The 18,236-nt window shown below is 36.1% G+C and overlaps 2 long non-coding RNA genes across 2 annotated transcripts in view; one reads left to right on the top strand and one right to left on the bottom strand.

Annotated features, from left to right (window-relative positions):
• Positions 1-276: 276 nt before the first annotated feature.
• On the top strand, positions 277-15,034 carry LOC118767906. Its single transcript, XR_005003820.1, has 2 exons — positions 277-317; positions 14,897-15,034. It is a non-coding gene; the product is annotated as an uncharacterized LOC118767906 (long non-coding RNA).
• The window catches only part of LOC118767911, a 15,195-nt gene continuing 8,508 nt past the window's right edge, over positions 11,550-18,236 (bottom strand). The window contains exons 2-3 of the long non-coding RNA XR_005003824.1: positions 13,984-13,994; positions 11,550-11,627 (exon numbers count right to left, since the gene is read on the bottom strand). This is a non-coding gene — a long non-coding RNA (uncharacterized LOC118767911). The remainder of the gene's footprint in view (positions 11,628-13,983; positions 13,995-18,236) is intronic.

The following is an 18,236-nucleotide window of genomic DNA, read 5'->3' as shown; positions in this document are numbered from 1 at the left end:
ATCCCGCTCAAAAGGTCCCTGAATAAGGGTTGTTTAAGGATGTTGAAAGAACCACCCATGTTTCCAGAGGTGAATTATTCAAACCCCAAAGAATCCCTCTCAACACATGGTTATGATGCTCTCCCACTACTTCTGCTCGTTATCAGAGATGCACATATCATCAGCCACAAAGGGACATGCTCAACTGGTTATGGTCAAACCACCGACAAGCAAATCTGTGGTATTGAGCAGAATATTTGCTGTAGCCCATTATTATTATCATGATTATCATTATTATTATTATTATTATTATTATTATTATTATTATTATTATTAAGGTGGCAAGGTGGCAAAATCATTAGCATGCTGGATGAAATGCTTAGCAGTGTTTCACCCATCACTATGTTCTGAGTTCAAATTCCACCAAGATCAACATTACCTTTCGTCCTTTAAAGGTTGATAAAATAAGTACCAGTTGAGTACTGGAGGCCAATGTAATCAACTTTCTCCTTCCCTGAAGTTTCTGGCCTTATGCCAAAATTGGAACCGGGCAAAATGCTTAGCGGCATTTCATCCATCTTAACATTCTGAGTTCAAATTCCACCGAGGTCAACTTTGCTTTTCATCCTTTCAGGTTCGAAAAATTAAGTACCAGTGAAATATTGGGGTCGATAAAATCAACTAGTCCCCTCCCCACAAATTTCAGACCTTGTGCCTTTAGTAGAAAGGATTATTATTATCCTTATTGTTATTGTTATTGTTGTTGTTGTTGTTGTTGTTGTTGTTGTTATTATTATAAAGCCTGTACCTAGAGTAGAAAGGATTATTATTATTATCATTATTATTATTATCTTTCAAAAAATAAAGCTGAAAACAAAATGTTTAAAACAATATTCATTGAAACAGATTTCTGTTCTTTTTCTTTCATATTTTTTTTAATGTTTTATGGTATTTTCTTTTTCTTTTTTTTTTTACATTTTTGCCTCTTGAACAGAAATTTTCTACAGATGAAAAAAAAAATACAGTAAAATAAAAAATATAAAATTGAATAAGAATAGGAATCCTCATTTGGTCATATTTTGATGTTTTACTACGTCTTAGTGTCATATTTCTTGTGTGCTTAAAAATTTATCTTTGCAGTGAAAATGTCAGTCATGAAGGTCTATAGAAAATATCAGATTGTGACAAACATTTTTTTTTTCCTATCATAGCAAACAGCTACAACCATCAGAATCATTAAGTAAATGTTCATGATAATTGATGATTATACTGACTAATGTTCGACGATGATGTCGATGATGATGATGTTATTGATGGAGAGGAGGAGGATAGTGATAAGGATGGTGATGGTGATGATGATGAGGCTGATGATGATGATTAGGATGAGGATGAGGATGATAATGAAGCTGATGATGATTAGGATGTGGATGATAATAATAAAGTTAATGATGATGATGAGGAGGAGGAGAAGGAAGAGGAGGAGAAGGAAGAGGAGGTGGAGGTGGAGGAGGTGGAGGAGATGGAGGAGGCTGATGATGATGAAGATGAGGAGGAGGCTGATGTTGAAGATGAGGTGGAGGAAGCTGATGATGAAGATGGAGAGGAGGAGGCTAATGATGATGAAGAGGAGAAGGCTGATGGTGATAAAGGGGAGGAGGAGGAGAAGGCTAATTATGATGAAGATGATGAGGTGGAGGAGGAGAAGGAGGCTGATGATGATGATGAGGAGGATGTTAATGATGATAAGAGTGATGATGATGATGATGATAAGGTTCATGATGATAATTATGATGATACTGAGCATGGTGGCGTTGATGATGATGATGATGACAATGATGCTGACAATGACACTTGTACATATTACATAAGATATAATCGTGCACCTATTGAACAACCACAACTATATCAAAAAATACTAAGCTTTCAGATAGCTCTACTAGAAATAGCAACCAGATCTCCCTTGACCCATTAGCATTTAAACCACCCATACCCAGCCAAAATATTCTGCTTGTTTTGTGTTCAAACCGTCCAGATCTGGTCTCTCACACCAACCCTACAAAATCATTCTAAATGCAAATAACCACATCATCGAAATCTCAAAGCTACAAAAAAAAATGCATGATTAATTCAAAACAATGTGAGTAAATAAGTATTACATTTGACTGAATAATGTGAATGCTAAAAGATTAAATGATAAAAATTTTGTAAAAAGAAGAGGACTAACACACTACTTAATGTAATTCTAGATATATGTTTCAAACAGAAGACAAAGTCACCCTGACTGGAACACTTTTGATCATAGGTCAGCTTGATCTAAGCTGGCCTTGTACTAAATAACAACAGAAATGTTTTGCTTAGTAGGAAGCAGATGCTAACACTTAACGTACTGGTGTCATCATCATATTAGTTCTTCCCCTTTTCAAAACATCTTTCTTTACATAAATATGTCTTACATAATTTTTTTTTTGGAATGGTTAAACTGGAAGCACATGGAGTTATTAATAATAGCATTGTAAATGTTGGGTTAAAAAGAAATTGTTTATTTAACAGAAAAAATTTTTTTTGAATTAAAGCAGATCATAGGATTTGAACCCACAAGTGATATAAACATGACAGATGTTCTACCACTGGACCAAAGTAGCCCTTCGAGTTTATTTTCTTTATTCTAACTATTCTTACCTGTGAGAATTATATGTTGTTGACACCATAAGAATTCAAGAGAATATGAGATAATTCTTTCTGGAATGCTTTGACTCAAAAGCATATAAAGCAATGAATAATGATTTCAAATTTTGGCACAAAGCCAGCAATTTCAGGGTAGCAAGTAAGTTGGTTATGTCAACCCCATTGTCCCCCACCAGTGTTGGTGAATTTATGTCTCCGTAACGTTCAGCAAAAGGACTAATAGAATAATTACCAGGCTTAAAAAGGAAAAATAAGTACTGGGGTCAATTTATTTGATTAAAAATTCAAGGTGGTGCCCCAGCATGGCCACAATCAAAAGTATGGCTGTGCGGTAAGAAGCTTGCTTCCAAACTACATGGTTCCAGGTTCAGTCTCACTGTGTGGCACCTTGGGTAAGTGTCTTCTACTGTAGCCTTGGGCCGACCAAAACCTTGTGAGTGAATTTAGTAGACGGAAACTGAAAGAAGCCCATCGTGTATGTGTGTGTGTGTGTGTATTTGTGTGTGTGCTGTGTTTGTCACTCCACCATTGGTTGACAACCAATGTTGATGTATTTATGTCTGTGTAACTTAGTGGTTTGGCAGAAAAGATCAATAGAATAAGTACCAGGCTTACAAAGAATTAGTTCTGGCATTGATTTGTTCGACTAAAAGCAATGCACCAGCATGGCCACAGTCAAGGACAGAAAGAAGTAAAAAATAAAAGATCAATTGATTTTTTTTTTTTGCAGGGAAAAGGGGAGAAAAATAAAGGTTTATCAGAAATTTTTGCAATAAAATTAACAACTGCTGTAAAAAAAAAATGAAATGCACGCATAAAAAGTCAACAAATAAACTTTAAAAATGAATAAAAAACAATAATTGCTTCAAATATTGGCACAAGGCCAGCAATTTTGCAGGAAGGGTCAAGTCGATTATATCAACCACAGTGTTCAGGGTGTTGGACTCGTGATTATAAAATTGTGGCCCTTATGAGTCAGTATGATTCAAGAAGGAAACTTGATGGAGGTACATGGCTTAGTTGTTAGAGTGTTGCACACATGATTATAAGATTCTGATTTCAATTCCTAGACCGGGCAACATATGTTCTTGAGCAAAACATTTAATTTCATGTTACTCCAGTTCATTCACCTGACAAAAGTGAGTAATCCTGTGAAGGACTGGAGTCCCATCCAGGTGAGGAATATACATACCATGAAACTGAGAAAACACCTCTTATGTGTCAGCATGTCTCAAGAAGGTAACTTTACCCTTTTTTTTAACATCTGTTCAACAGGTTCTTATTTTCGTGATCTCAAAAGGAGGAAAGGCAAAGTCTGCCACAGCAGCATTTGAACTAAGAACATAAGGTCAGAAGAAATGCTGCTTATCATTTTTTCTGGTGCAGTAACTATTCTACCAAGTCATTGTCTTAAAAAAAGAACAGCTCATCCATAACTGAGTTTGAACACTTACTTGTACTTGTGACGGCATTCACCCAGGGTGGGTTGAACTGGCTTCTTCTCTGGTCCTGTAGGATTCATAGAAGACGTTTTGTGGGAATATTGAATTCACAAGCAGTCCCCAACATCCCGCATGCATATCCCGAGTGAAGGGACGCCCTGTTTGCTGTGGAGTCTCCACAGATGCTGAGACAGAATGACCTCGAAGCCACCGGCTGCCGATCAGACACCTCTTGGAATTTTCACCAGAGCCCCATTTGCCAGGCTGCGGCCCGAATACCACTCGGTGCCAGACCAATTTGCCTTGGGTGACCCTACCAGGAACCGAAGTTCCTGACGGCATAGCTCTGACACTGCCGGTTTACACCACCCTACCACTTTGAGGAGGGATTGGACTTTAGGGAGGGAGTTTGAACAACCAATCTTTCAGTTAACAGCCAAATAAAAAAAGAATTAATAATGATAATTGTAAATGTTTCCAATTTAGGGACAAGGCTAGTAATTTTGAGGAGAAGGGTCATTTGTTTACAACGACTCCAGTACTAGACTGTTACATAATTTTATTGTCCATGAAAAAATGAAGGTTGAAAAGGACTTTGGTGGGGATAGGAACTCAAAATGTAAAGATCTAAAGCAAATACTCCAAGACAACATTTAATCTAATATTCTAATGATTCTACCAATCCAGTTCTAAAGATAATAATAATAATAATAATAATAATGATGATGATGATGATGATGATGATGATGATGATGATGATGATGGTGGTGGTGGTGGTGGTGATGGTGGTGGTGGTGGTGGTGGCGGCGGCGGCGGCAGCAGTAGTAGTAGTAGTAGTAGTAGTAGTAGTAGTAGTAGTAGCAGCAGCAGTAGTAATAGTAATAATAATAATAATAATAATAATAATAATAATAATAATAATAAGACCGTAATAATAATACCATCCCTGCAAGAAGATAATAATAATAATAATAATAATACCATCCCTGCAAGAAGTGCAAAAGATTGTCTTAACTGGTACATCACACGTATTGAGAAGAGCATTGCCGATGTGAGAATTATTACTACCCATGTATTTTAATTTAACTTAAAAAAAAAAAAAGAAATGAACGAACTATTGAGTTTAGTTTAATGGCCTACCAATGTATACTATGAGTTTCTTTGCCCTAGGAGTCGGGAAGACACTCGGCAAGAAATGGAAGCAAATTTGAAAGAAGAAAAAGAAAAAAGTAATAATAATAATAATAATTATTATTATTATTATTATTATTATCATTATTTTTTTTTTTTTTTTTTACACATAACTTCATTTTGTTTTGAAAACAAACAACTGGTGTTTAGCTTAATGGCCTAAAAATGTACACAGTGAGTTTCTGTGCCCCAGGAGTCAGAAAAACATTCAGTAAGAAATGAGAACAAAATTGATAGAAGAGGTAAAACATAATAATAATAATAATAATAATAATAATAATAATAATAATAATAATAATAATAATGATGATAATAATGATAATAGTCTCAAAACCATTTTTTTACCTAACAAGACCAGAAGTTGCCTTGAACAATAACATTATTCTATAATGCCGGCCTTAGGTGACTGATTGTCACTTGGCAGCTATTTGTTATCTTGCCGATACCAAAGGAGGTGGTGATGATGATGACAAAGATAATGATGATGATCATGATGATGATCATGATTTCTACTATAACCATAAATTATAGGAAGGCTTGTTTCAATGTTCCACACAGCTGATTCTTGGAGCACCTGAGATTGTTCAGAGCCAATGAGAAGATAAACAAGTTTATCGAAAAAGCAATGAGAATATGGGAAGGAGAATCAACATGTGCAAATGAATCACTAGGAAGCATGAAAATATGCAGGAGCATTTTCCAAGGGGACTTGCTCTCCCTGTCACTCTGAGAAGTATACTGAGAAAAATCCAGGCCTGCCTATGAGTTTACCAAATCCAAAGAGAAAATAAATCACTTGTTTTATACGGATGACCTCAAGTTATAGAGAACAAGAATGAGAAAGACTCGGAGTCTTTGAATCAAACAGTAAGAGTATTTCGATAAAAGACTGGAATGCAGTTTGGTGTAAATAAGTGCACAGTGCTAATTATGAAGAGAGGCCAGCAGATAAACTTTGAGGGTGTAAAATTACCACAAGACAACGTCATTAGATCCCTGTGGAATAATGAGGGATACAAATCCCTAGGAGTGCCACTAGATAGGATAAGGTGGTGAGCTGGCAGAATCTTTAGCACGCCGGGTGAAATGCTTAGCAGTATTTCGTCTGCCGTTACGTTCTGAGTTCAAATTCTGCCGAGGTCGACTTTGCCTTTCATCTTTTCGGGGTCGATTAAATAAGTACCAGTTATGCACTGGGGTCGATGTAATCGACTTAATCCGTTTGTCTATCCTTGTTTATCCCCTCTATGTTTAGCCCCTTGTAAAGAAATAAGGATAACAGAAAAAGAAATGAGAAAGAAAATCTCAAAAGATTAGAAGAGGAGAACTAAGAAGGTGCTAATATGAAGTTAACCCTTTGTTTACCATATTTATTTAGAGATGCTCTGTGTTTCTTTCAATTATTTTAACTATTACAAAGAATTTAGTAAAATAACTTAGTTATCATTAAGCTAGTGTTAGGAACATAAATTGTGACTAAGATTTGGTGGAAGATTTATGAAAACAAGACATTTGTCCTACAAAGCCAGAGCCAGTTTCAGCTGAGTTAGTAATGAAAGGGTTACATGGAAGGAATATCATTAAAGCAATAGATGCATGAGCTTTTGAGACACTCTCCACCCTTTCTGAAATTGTCAAAGGTCAAATTACAAAACGTGGATAGAAGAACTAGGAAATTGCTCACAATGCATAGTGGACACCGCTTTAAAAGTAATACTGACTGATCCTTACCAAAAAAGCAAGGAGGCAGAAGGTAACTAAATGCAGAAGACACCACCATTAGTATTGTGATACTGGGATTGCAAAATTATGTTGTGCAGAATAAAGAAAGAAAAGGAAGACTATTCAACTACATCAACCCCAGTATTGAACTTGTGTACTTATTATACCAATCTCCGAAAGGTTGAAAGGCAAAGTCAACCTTTTGCGCTTTATATTCTTTTATTTGTTTCAGTCATTTAACTGTGGCCATGCTGGAGTACCAACTTTAGTCAGACAAATCTACCACAGGGCTTATTGTTTATAAGCCTAGTACTTATTCTATTGGTCACTCTTGCTGAACTGCTACGTTATGGGAATGTAAACATACCAACATTAGTTGTCAAGCGATGGTGGGTAACAAACACAGACACAAAGACACACACAAATATATATTTATAGAGAGAGAGACCAAAGTGTATGCCTGTATATATATTTATATATATATATTTATATATATATATATATATATATATATATATATATATATATATATATATATACGCATACTTATATGTATAAATGTCTAAATATATATGTATGCATGCAGACACCAATGTGTATATGAGGTTGTGTGCACATATACATATATGTATATATATATATATATATATATATATATTATATATATATATATATATATATACGCATACTTATATGTATAAATGTCTAAATATATATGTATGCATGCAGACACCAATGTGTATATGAGGTTGTGTGCACATATACATATATGTATATATATATATATATATATATATATATATATATATATATATATATATGTGTGTGTGTGTGTATGGCTATGTGTGTATGGCTATGTGTGTATGTATGAGTACATACATGCACATATATACTTGTGTGTGTATGTGCATGTACATATATATGTTTGTATGAGTGTGTACATGTGTAGATGATATGAATGCAGGAGACTTTATGTCTATGTATTGTGAGAATATGGTTACATGTATTTTTGTCTTTCTTTTTTTCTTTTCTTCTGCCTATTAGAGTAACTTCCCTTTTATTCAACAGGTTTTCATAGCATCTATTGCCATTAATAACCGACAAGAATGCATCATAGCTCTTTGCTCCAACATTTGAAACTCTGAGTACAATAATGACAACTTACTGTTTGTCCTAAATTATACATATATATAATATGTATGTATGTATGTATGTATGTATGTATGTATGTATGTATGTATGTATGTGTGTATGTATGTATGTATGTATGTATGTATGTATGTATGTATGTATGTATGTATGTATGTATTTAAATACCTATAGCCTCAAGCCCACCAAAGCCTTGTGAGTGGATTTCATATGCAGAAACTAAAAGAAGACTGTTGTATAAGGTGTATATTTGTGTGTGTGTGTGTGTGTATTATATTTTGACATACAGTAAGTGTGATGTTAAGTTATGCTTTTAAAGAATTTTCATAGAAATCTTATTTCCATTATAAATTTACTGGAACTTTTAATTGAAAAAATGCAGTGTTGTTCTCATTTTTCTTTCTTTATTTTATCTTTCAAATGAATCATTCATTTTAAATACTGAAATTGTGTTTCAGCAATGTATGTAATAAATTTTTATTATTATTATTATTATCTAGAAAAAACAAAAAAGGCTGAATGATGAAAAATATACATACAAGAAAGAACAGAGTTTGTTTTAAATATGGATTTGTATTTACATTTACCTTTCAGGAAAATAGGACAATAGTGTTTTCTAAATCACTGAGTAATCTGAATAAAAACAAGATCCAGACGTTTTATGATTGTAATCAGTCAAGTGTATCTATATTTTCGAAGCAGTGGTTTTATATATTTAAATGGTGTGATATAAACATTTAAGAGTAATTTATTGTGTCAATGAGTCATGCTTTATATTCAAAGTTGTCATGAACAGCAAAATATTCACCAGTCATAATAGTCAAATATTTTAATTTTGATCTTAACGTTACCTGTTCTGTATTATAACCAAGATCTTTTAAGAGAAGGGAAATGGTTCACAATAAATTTTCCTACAGTCAGCTGGAGTGAAAGATCTATTTACTCAAAAATATTTTGTATTTATTTCTTGGCCTCAAAAGCTGGATGTAGAGAAATATAACAAAAACTGAATGCTTAACATTAGAATGCTTATCATTAGAAAATTTGACACTAACACAGTATAGCACCAAGGCAACTGAACACTATACCAGCTTATACCAATATAACCAATGATCATTATTACAGTGAACTGGAAGGCAGCAAGCTGTTAGAATAATTATTGTGCCTGACAAAATGCTATGCGACATTTTATCTGCCTTTAGAGTCTGAGTTCAAATTCCAACAAGGCCAACTTTACCTTTCATCCTTTCATGATCGATAAAATAAGTATCAGCTCTGTACTGGGATTGATGTAATCAACTATCTCTTCCCCCTAATTTCCGGCCTTGTGCCTTTCGTAGAGAGGATTATTACTGCAAACTGGCAGAATTGTTAGCATGCTAGGCAAAATACTTAGGTATGTCATCCATTTTTATGCCTTATTTCATCCAGAGACTTCTTTTGTAGATCTCCCAGAGATATGTGGTTCTCAAGTTGGGAATTGCTGGTAAAAAGGTTTTCAGTAACATTAGGAATGCCTCTATTGGCTATGCACAGAATAAATGAAATTACAAGAAGAGTTCCACTCAAATTCAGAACAATGTAAATCTGTTTTGAGCAAAAAATATTAAACTTAGTTAAAGCTTCTATTTTAAAGATATTGTTTTTATTGGCATCATAAGAATTTATAGACTTAGAAGACCATGCCAAATCAAACTGGAGTTTAGTGCAACCTTCCAGCTTACCAGCCCTGGTCAACCGATCCATGACTCCACTAAAATCACTCAAGAACTGGGTAGTGTGGTGTGGTGCTAAACTGGTCAGCAGATTAAGTCTACCCACCAAGAACAGGAATACTCACTCCAACAGGCTTCCCTGCAGTTTCTATCTACCAAATTTCAGTCACAATGTTTCAGTTGGACTTGGGCTACAGCAAAAGATACTCATCAAAGATGCTGAGCAGTGACATCTAACCCAAAACGATGTAGTAGCAAAGCAAACTTCTTAAGTACACATGCAGTAGAGACAGGGATTCTCATAAGTAATATGAATTGAAAAATTTCTCTCAGCTGAGACTAGTCAACCAATTAGTAGGCAAAACTCACGCTAGGGCAGGTGGGGGTGGTAAAAATCTAAAAACAACAAGCAAGGGGAGATAACTCAAATTCAGATGCATGGCCACAATCTAACGACTGAAACAAGTAACAGAGAAAAGATGAAAGATATTTAATCAAATATTTCTTTATAAAACAAAAATCAAATACTTTTAGTGATGGGTAATGAAAACTGTACACACAGGAGATAGTGAAAAAGTATTGCTGAAGTAAAAAAAATCAGCTCTATTTTTTATGGATAATTAAAGTGTTAAAACTAAGTATTGAGATCAATTTCTTTGACCCTTCAATATGGTGCTCCAGTATGGCTGCAGTTCAATGACTGAAACAAATAAAAAATAAATACAAAGAATATAGACTGAAATGAATCAATCTTTAATACTTTAACATTTAAACCAGTCATATCTAACCAAAGTGAAGGTGCATGGCTCAGTGGTTAGAGCATTGGAATTACAATCATGAAGTGGTGAGTTTGATTCTAGGACTGGGCTGTGCATTGTGTTCTTGAGCAAGACACTTTATTTCACATTGCTTCAGTTCACTCAGCTGTAGAAATGAGATGCAATGTCACTGGTGCCAAGCTGTATCAGCTTTTGCCTTTCCCTTGGATAACATTTGTGGCATAGAGAAAAGAGAGTGGAATGCATGGGTAACTGCTGGTTTTCCATATCCAACTTTGCCCGACTTGTGCCTGGGAGAGTAACTTTCGAGGTGCAGTCCCATGGTCATTCATGACTGAAGGGGGTCTTTACTTTATTTTATTATCCAACCAAAATATTCTACATTTAAACCAGTCATATTCGGCCAAAGTGAAGGTGCATGGCTCAGTGGTTAGAGCATTGGGATTACAATCATGAAGTAGTGAGTTTGATTCCAGGACTGGGCTGTGCATTATGTTCTTGAGCAAGACACTTTATTTCACATTGCTCCAGTTCACTCAGCAGTAGAAATGAGTAATGATGTCACTAGTGCCAAGCTGTATCGGCTTTTGTCTTTCCCTTGGATAACATTGGTGGCATGGAGAGGGGAGGCTGCTATGCATAGGTGACTGCTGACCTTCCATAAACAAACCTTGCCCGGGCTTGTGTCTCGGAGTGTAACTTTCTAGGTGCAATCCCATAGTCATTCATGTCTGAAGAGGGTCTTTACTTTACTTTATTATCCATCCAAAATATTCCACCTGTTTTATGTTCACACTGGCCAGATCTGGCCTCTCACACCAACCCTACAATATCATTTTAAAAATTAAGTTTCCTCATCAAAATCTCAAAACTACAAGATGATGCATGATTAATTCAAAACATTGTGAATGAATAAGCATTACTTTTGACAGAATAACATGAATGCCAAATGGTTAAGATATAGTCTTCCCTACATTGCTATACCTCCACTTGCATTATGGGATACGTGCTAAAAGAACTTGACTTGTCACCAAATAAATGTGACCATAAATAAAATGGAAAGTAAACATTCCTTCAATAGTTAGAATGTTGTTCAGGCCTGAATGTTTGGTTTCACAGCTGTTGACATTGAAACACAGCAGCTCAAATTACTTCGCTGTTTTACATTTTGAAAAACTATTGTTATCCCTATTTCAGTGAAGTTATCTTGACATTGTTTGAAATTAGGTCAAAGCATTGGAATGACAAACATTGTAGACAGGCGGATTAAAGGACTTGCTGGATTTTGACTTTGTTTGGAATTCAAATCAGGTCACATTCAATTTTGCATTTTATTCTTTCTATGTAAATACCAAATAATAATATTTTTTTTCTATTATAGGCACACGGTCTGAATCTTGAAGGATGGAAGATAGTTGATTACATCGACCCCAGTTCTGAAATGATACTTATATCATCGACCCCGAACAGATGTATAACAAGGTCGACCTCAGTGGAATTTGAACTCAGAACATCAAGACATACAAAATGCTGCTAAACATTTTGCCCAGCATGCTAATGATTCTTTTCTACTCTAGGTACAAGACCCAAAATTTTTTTTGGGGGGGTGCCAGTTGAGTAGATCGACCCCAGTATGCAACTAGTACTCAATTTATTGATCTCGAAAGGATGAAAGGCAAAATCAACCTCAGCGGAATTTAAACTCAGAACATAAAGACAGAGAGAATTGCACTAAGCATTTCACCCCGTGTGCTAATATTTCTGCCAGTTCGCCACCTTAATAATAATGATGATAATAACAATAATAATAATAATGATTTTTTTTTTATTTGCCACCACGGTGAAGGATGAGGGGGAGACTACAAAGACAGACATAAGTATATGACACTAGAAAACGAGGGGGAAATGATCATCATCTAAGGATAATCAAGGAACCCTACCATCCAAGATCACCCTGAATACCAAGGATGAGAGCCCTCTTCAAGTTCTGTCTTCCAACTCACGGGTTAACACAGAGAGTGGTACCAACCACTCTTGCCATTTTTGCAACTTTCACCCACCTTTTCATAAATTCACTCGAGAACAGTACCTCCTTCTCCACCCTGACCTTCCTTTTCAAGTGAAACTTGAAAAAGTGCATGAGGGCTTTACCAAAGGGGAATGTTTCAGCCTTGTCCATAAGATAACCTCTTTCGCCACAGCCACCAGACAAAGGAAAACTGTCTTGCCAGCCTGATTAAAGGAGGGCAGCAGGGCAATCATCATTATGGACTCGGCTGACAGATAGATCTATCCTACATGTGACAGCAGCTGTCCTACAAGTGACAGCAATACCTGGACACTGAACAAGAACATGCAAAACAGTTTTGTTGCTCTGTGAGCACCTCAAATGAGCCCATCTGACAGCATATCTGTGCCTGTAGAGTTTATCTCAAACTGGTAGCATCACCCCCCCCCCGTAGCACTGCCAGGCCAAAGATATCTGGAAATTATCCGTAACAGTCTCCAACTTGTCAGTTTGTCTTCAGTGATGCCTAGAGCATTTTCTACCCACAGAGACTTGACTCTGATGCAATGGTATGTTACTGTGCATCTTGTGATATTTTCTACGATGTTGGATGGAGCATTTAGAGCTACCCTTCTCCCATCTTTTACTACAATTTTTCTTGCCAATTTTAATTCTTCTTCATCTATGTGGAAACTTTCCATATTTCCTGCCACTGACACAAAAGATGTAGAGGCAATATTCGCATTTTTATGTTTCATTTCTTTCATATTGTTGTTGCTATTATTATTGTTGTTGTTGTTACTGTCACTGCTACTGCTGTTGTTGTTGTTGTTATGCAACAAGACAGGTAAGGGTGATTAGGTGATGGTCTAGAGCTTAGGGGCAGGAGACCCCAGACCTTGGAAAAAAAACTTTGGTCGTCTTGTTGTAGTCGAGGACTCTTCGTTGACGGCCGACACTACTGGGAGGTGGCCCTCGAAGTCGCTGGAAATGGAGATCTCCAGGTCAAAATTCTTGAATAGCTGCTGCTGCTGTTGTTATTCTTGTTGCCAACACCGGAAGTTTTCACATTGCTTAGAAACGTAGCATTTTTTTGCCTCAGTGATGTCATTAAGTTTAGTCCATTCAATATTCATATTCTCAATTCTTCCTTCATTCTCAATTTCTCCCGACACAGAGTGCATTCCTTCGTCAAACCTTATGATAGCTTCTTCATCAGTCATCTTTAAATGATTACAGAAAATTGCAAATTATTTATTTTTGCCGAAAGCAGTTAAAATTCAAAAATTATTGAAGCACACCTTCTGCAAAACAGAGGGTGTTACTACACAAAAATACTATCTGCTCAGTCCAAACAATTTTAGAAATGTAATGGTAACAAGAGAAATGAAAAGATGGGGCCTTAGAAGGCTGAAAAGATAACAAACACTTTTTCAACTTATGGAGCAACAAATTTCCATGACTTCACAGTATGGCAACTATAATGATGATGATGGTGGTAATGATGATGATGATGATGATGATGATGATGATGATGATGATGATGATGATGATGAGAATGATGATGAGGATGATGATGATAATAATCTTTTCTATTATAGGCACACAGCCTGGATTTTTTGGGGAGGGGATCAATCGATAACATCGACACCAGTACTTGACTGGTACTTAATAATTTATTGACCCTGAAAGGATGAAAGGTAAAGTAGATCTCAGTCGAATTTGAACTCAGAACATAGCTGCAGATGAAATAACGCTAAGTATTTGGCCTGGCATGCTAATGATTCTGTCAGCTCACTGCCTTAATAATAATGATACATGGGAAGTTTTGGTATTATATCAAGCTCCACAACTATCTAATCTGTGTGGTTAGCACGCCGGGCGAAATGTTTAGCGGTATTTCGTCTGCCGTTACGTTCTGAGTTCAAATTCCGCCGAGGTCAACTTTGCCTTTCATCCTTTCGGGGTCGATTAAATAAAGTACCAGTTTCGCACTGGGGGTTGATGTAATCGACTTAATCCCTTTGTCTGTTCTTGTTTGTCTCCTCTATGTTTAGCCCCTTGTGGGCAATAAAGAAATGTATCTAATCTTGGGTCAACTGGACAGCTGGGGAAGTAAGAATTCTTATTGATTCAGTTAGATAATGAGAAACAAAGCACTACAGACTAATTTTTGTTCTCAATTAAAACCACACCGTTTCATGTTCATTACTAATGTTTTGTAAGGTGGCCAGCTGGTAGACTCGTTAGCAGGCTGGGCGAAATGCCTTGCAGCATTTCATCCATCTTTACATTCTGAGTTCAAATACTGCTGAGGTGGACTTTGCCTTTCATCCTTTCAGGGTTGATAAAATAAGTACCAGTTACGCACTGGGGTCGATGTAATCAACTATACCACTCCCACAAAATTTCAGGCCTTGTGCCTATGGTAGAAATGATTACTAATGCTTTGTATAAGACATGAAAAGACAGGTGCAGGAGTGAATGTGTGGTAAGTAGCTTGCTTACCAACCACATGGATCTGGGTTCAGTCCCATTGCGTGGCACCTTGGGCAAGTGTCTTCTACTATAGCCTCGGGCCAACCAAGGCCTTGTGAGTAGATTTGGTAGGCGGAAATTGAAAGAAGCCCATCGTATATATGTATATATATATGTATGTGTGTGTTTATGTTTGTGTGTCTGTGTTTGTCCCCCCAACATCGCCTGACAACTGATACTGGTGTGTTTATGTCCCTGTATCTTAGCGGTTTGGCAAAAGAGACTGAGAGGATAAGTATTAGGCTTACAAAGAATAGATCCTGGGGGTCAATTTCCTCAACTAAAGGCAGTGCTCCAGCATGGCTACAGTAAAATGACTGAAACAAGTAAAAGGGTAAAAGAATGCTACACTTTTTCAGTTTCCTCCTCTCTTTAACCCTTTGCGTCTGCCCCTAGTTTTGTGATAAAAACTTCCTGTTTTAAAGTAATCCAAATTAAATCTTGCATCACATTTTCATGTTAATTTACATTCCAAAGTTGAGCTTAATAAACTCTACTAAATTCTACAATTTTTTACTAAATCAATTGAAGCAAAAACAATATATTTCAATGAAAATATGGTGACGTATGTGATAAAGGCTCTGTGGCTGTTTGCCATGTTAGAAATAGCAGCCAAATTTCACCCAAATCATAACCTGCCATCTTAAAAATAAAAAGATCCATAAGAAGACAATATAGTCCCTGATATACAAAATGTTGAAATAGTTATGACTGGAGCATCTTTCAACATGGGTCTGCTTGATCAGTGAAAATCTGAGGCTAAATAACAACAACCTTAAGTTTAATGCAAGTATTATCACTATTGATTAACTTTTTTATCAAAGCCACAAATTTGTAAATAAAGATCTGTCTGTCAATGATTCCAAAGAGAGATTGAGAACATCAAAGTTCCAGGAAAACGTTTCTGTGATTCGGTAATAAATAGTGTCTTCATATAAAATCTAATAAAAATATATTTCATAAACAAAATGGTATATACTATTTTCAAAATAAGTTATCACCTATTTATTTTTATATGATAAAATTCTATCTCTAAAACAATTTTTATTTCAAATTTGTTTCATGTCTTATAAAAATGAGGCTGGTAGGGGTTGTTCATAGAATATAGTTACAGGGTCTTTGTCATTTGAAAAAAATCATATTAGGGTTCCACACCAAAATAAAATAAGTTAGTGAACCACAAGTATTTGCAGCTAGTTGATTGTTTTTTGTTTCATTGCCTCATGACCCCCAACAGTGGGTTAGCCATTAAATTCATCATCATCATCATTATTTAATGTGTCTATGTTCCATGCTGGCATGGGTTGGACAGTTTAAGAGGATCTGATGTGTCTAAGGATTGCAAAGCCCTTCCTAACCTACAACCACTTTGCAGCATGGATTGGGTACCTTTTTCATGCTATCATGCTACCTGCCCTTTTGAAGTCACCTTGCAGTTCACAGGACTATGAACCCTGTGGTAAGTGAGGTCATCAGTTACATACTAGGGGACAGGGAGAATTACTATGAGCAAAGAAGGAAGAGCAGGTTCCTACAGAGAGATTTGAATGGCTACTCGCATCTTGTGGGGTAAAGGAATGGAAAGAGAGTAAGAGGAAATGATCAGTTGATTCTAGTAATTTTTTAATTTGTAACATGGCACTCCATCAGTTACAATGATGAGGGTTCCAGTTGATCCAATCAATGGAACAGCCTGCTTGTGAAATTAACATGCAAGTGACTGAGCACTCCACAGACATGCATGCCCTAAACATTCTCAGGGAGATTCAGCGTTACACATATTCTGACAAGCCTGGCCCTTTGAAATATAGGTAGTACTCATTTTTGCCAGTTGAGTGGACTGGAGCAAAGTGAAATAAAGTGTCCTGCTCAAGGATACAATGCACTGCTGGGAATTGAACTTATGACCTTACAATCGTGAGCCAAATGCTCTAACCTCTAAGCTACATGCCTTCACAATTTGTAACAGAGGAATTCTAATTAAAAATTGAAAGACAGTTACTCCTACACTCAATTTTTGCCATCTCTCTTCTAACCTTTAATGGCTGGAATTGATTATATTTAAGAATGATTTTAATATAGGCGCAGACATGAGATAAGTGAAGGCAAGGCTCATTTTGTGATCACATGGTTTCAGGCTCAATCCCACTTATGTCACCTAGGACATGTGACTTCTGGGGCTAACAACACAATTGACCTTTTGAGTCAATTGGGTTGTTGGTAACTGTGTGGAAGACCACACCCATCATATACATGTGTGTGTGTGTGTGTGTCTGTGTATGTGTGTGTATGTGTGCACGTGTGTGTGTGTCTATGTTTGTACTCCCTCCATCACCATCACTTGACAATTGTCATTAGTTTGTTTACACCTCCATACCCTAGCAGCTCAGCTGGTACTTATTTTATCGATCCTAAAAGGATGAAAGAAAAAGCTGACCTCAGCAGAATTTGAACTCAGAATGTAAAGACGGTCAAAATTTCACTTAGCATTTTGCCTGGTGTGCTAACAATTCTGCCAGCTCACTGCTTTACAATAGGAAAATATTGATTTTAAATTTTGGCACAAGGCCAGCAATTTCGAAGAGGGAATAAGTCAATTACATTGGCTCCAGTGTTCAACTGCTACTAATTTCGTTGACTATGAAAGGATGAAAGGCAAAAGTTAATCTCAGCAGAATTTAAACTCAGAAAGTAAAGACAGATGAAATGTCATTATCAGTTTGCTCAGCTTGCATTTTTCCAGCTTACTACCTTACAATAGGGAAATATTACCTTATTTAGAAACAGATAAGAATCAGTTTCAGAAAAGGCTTCTGGCTGGAAAAAAATCTGCTTCAACAAATTCCATCTGACTTATGCAAGCAAGGAAAAATGGATGTTCAATGATGATGATTAATGCTTTACTCCTCAATCCCAATTCTTGGACAGCTGGCATTTCCTTTCCCTAAAGTTCTCACTAACAACATCTAAAAAATCCTTCTGCAGCATATTTGAAATTAATCATATAAATATCCAGGGTTCAGTGTTA

This window comes from Octopus sinensis, linkage group LG2, assembly GCF_006345805.1.
Source record: "Octopus sinensis linkage group LG2, ASM634580v1, whole genome shotgun sequence".
In the NCBI taxonomy this organism is placed as follows: domain Eukaryota; kingdom Metazoa; phylum Mollusca; class Cephalopoda; order Octopoda; family Octopodidae; genus Octopus; species Octopus sinensis.
Note: the sequence above shows the minus strand (reverse complement) of the source record. Positions and strands in the feature narration are given on the sequence as shown.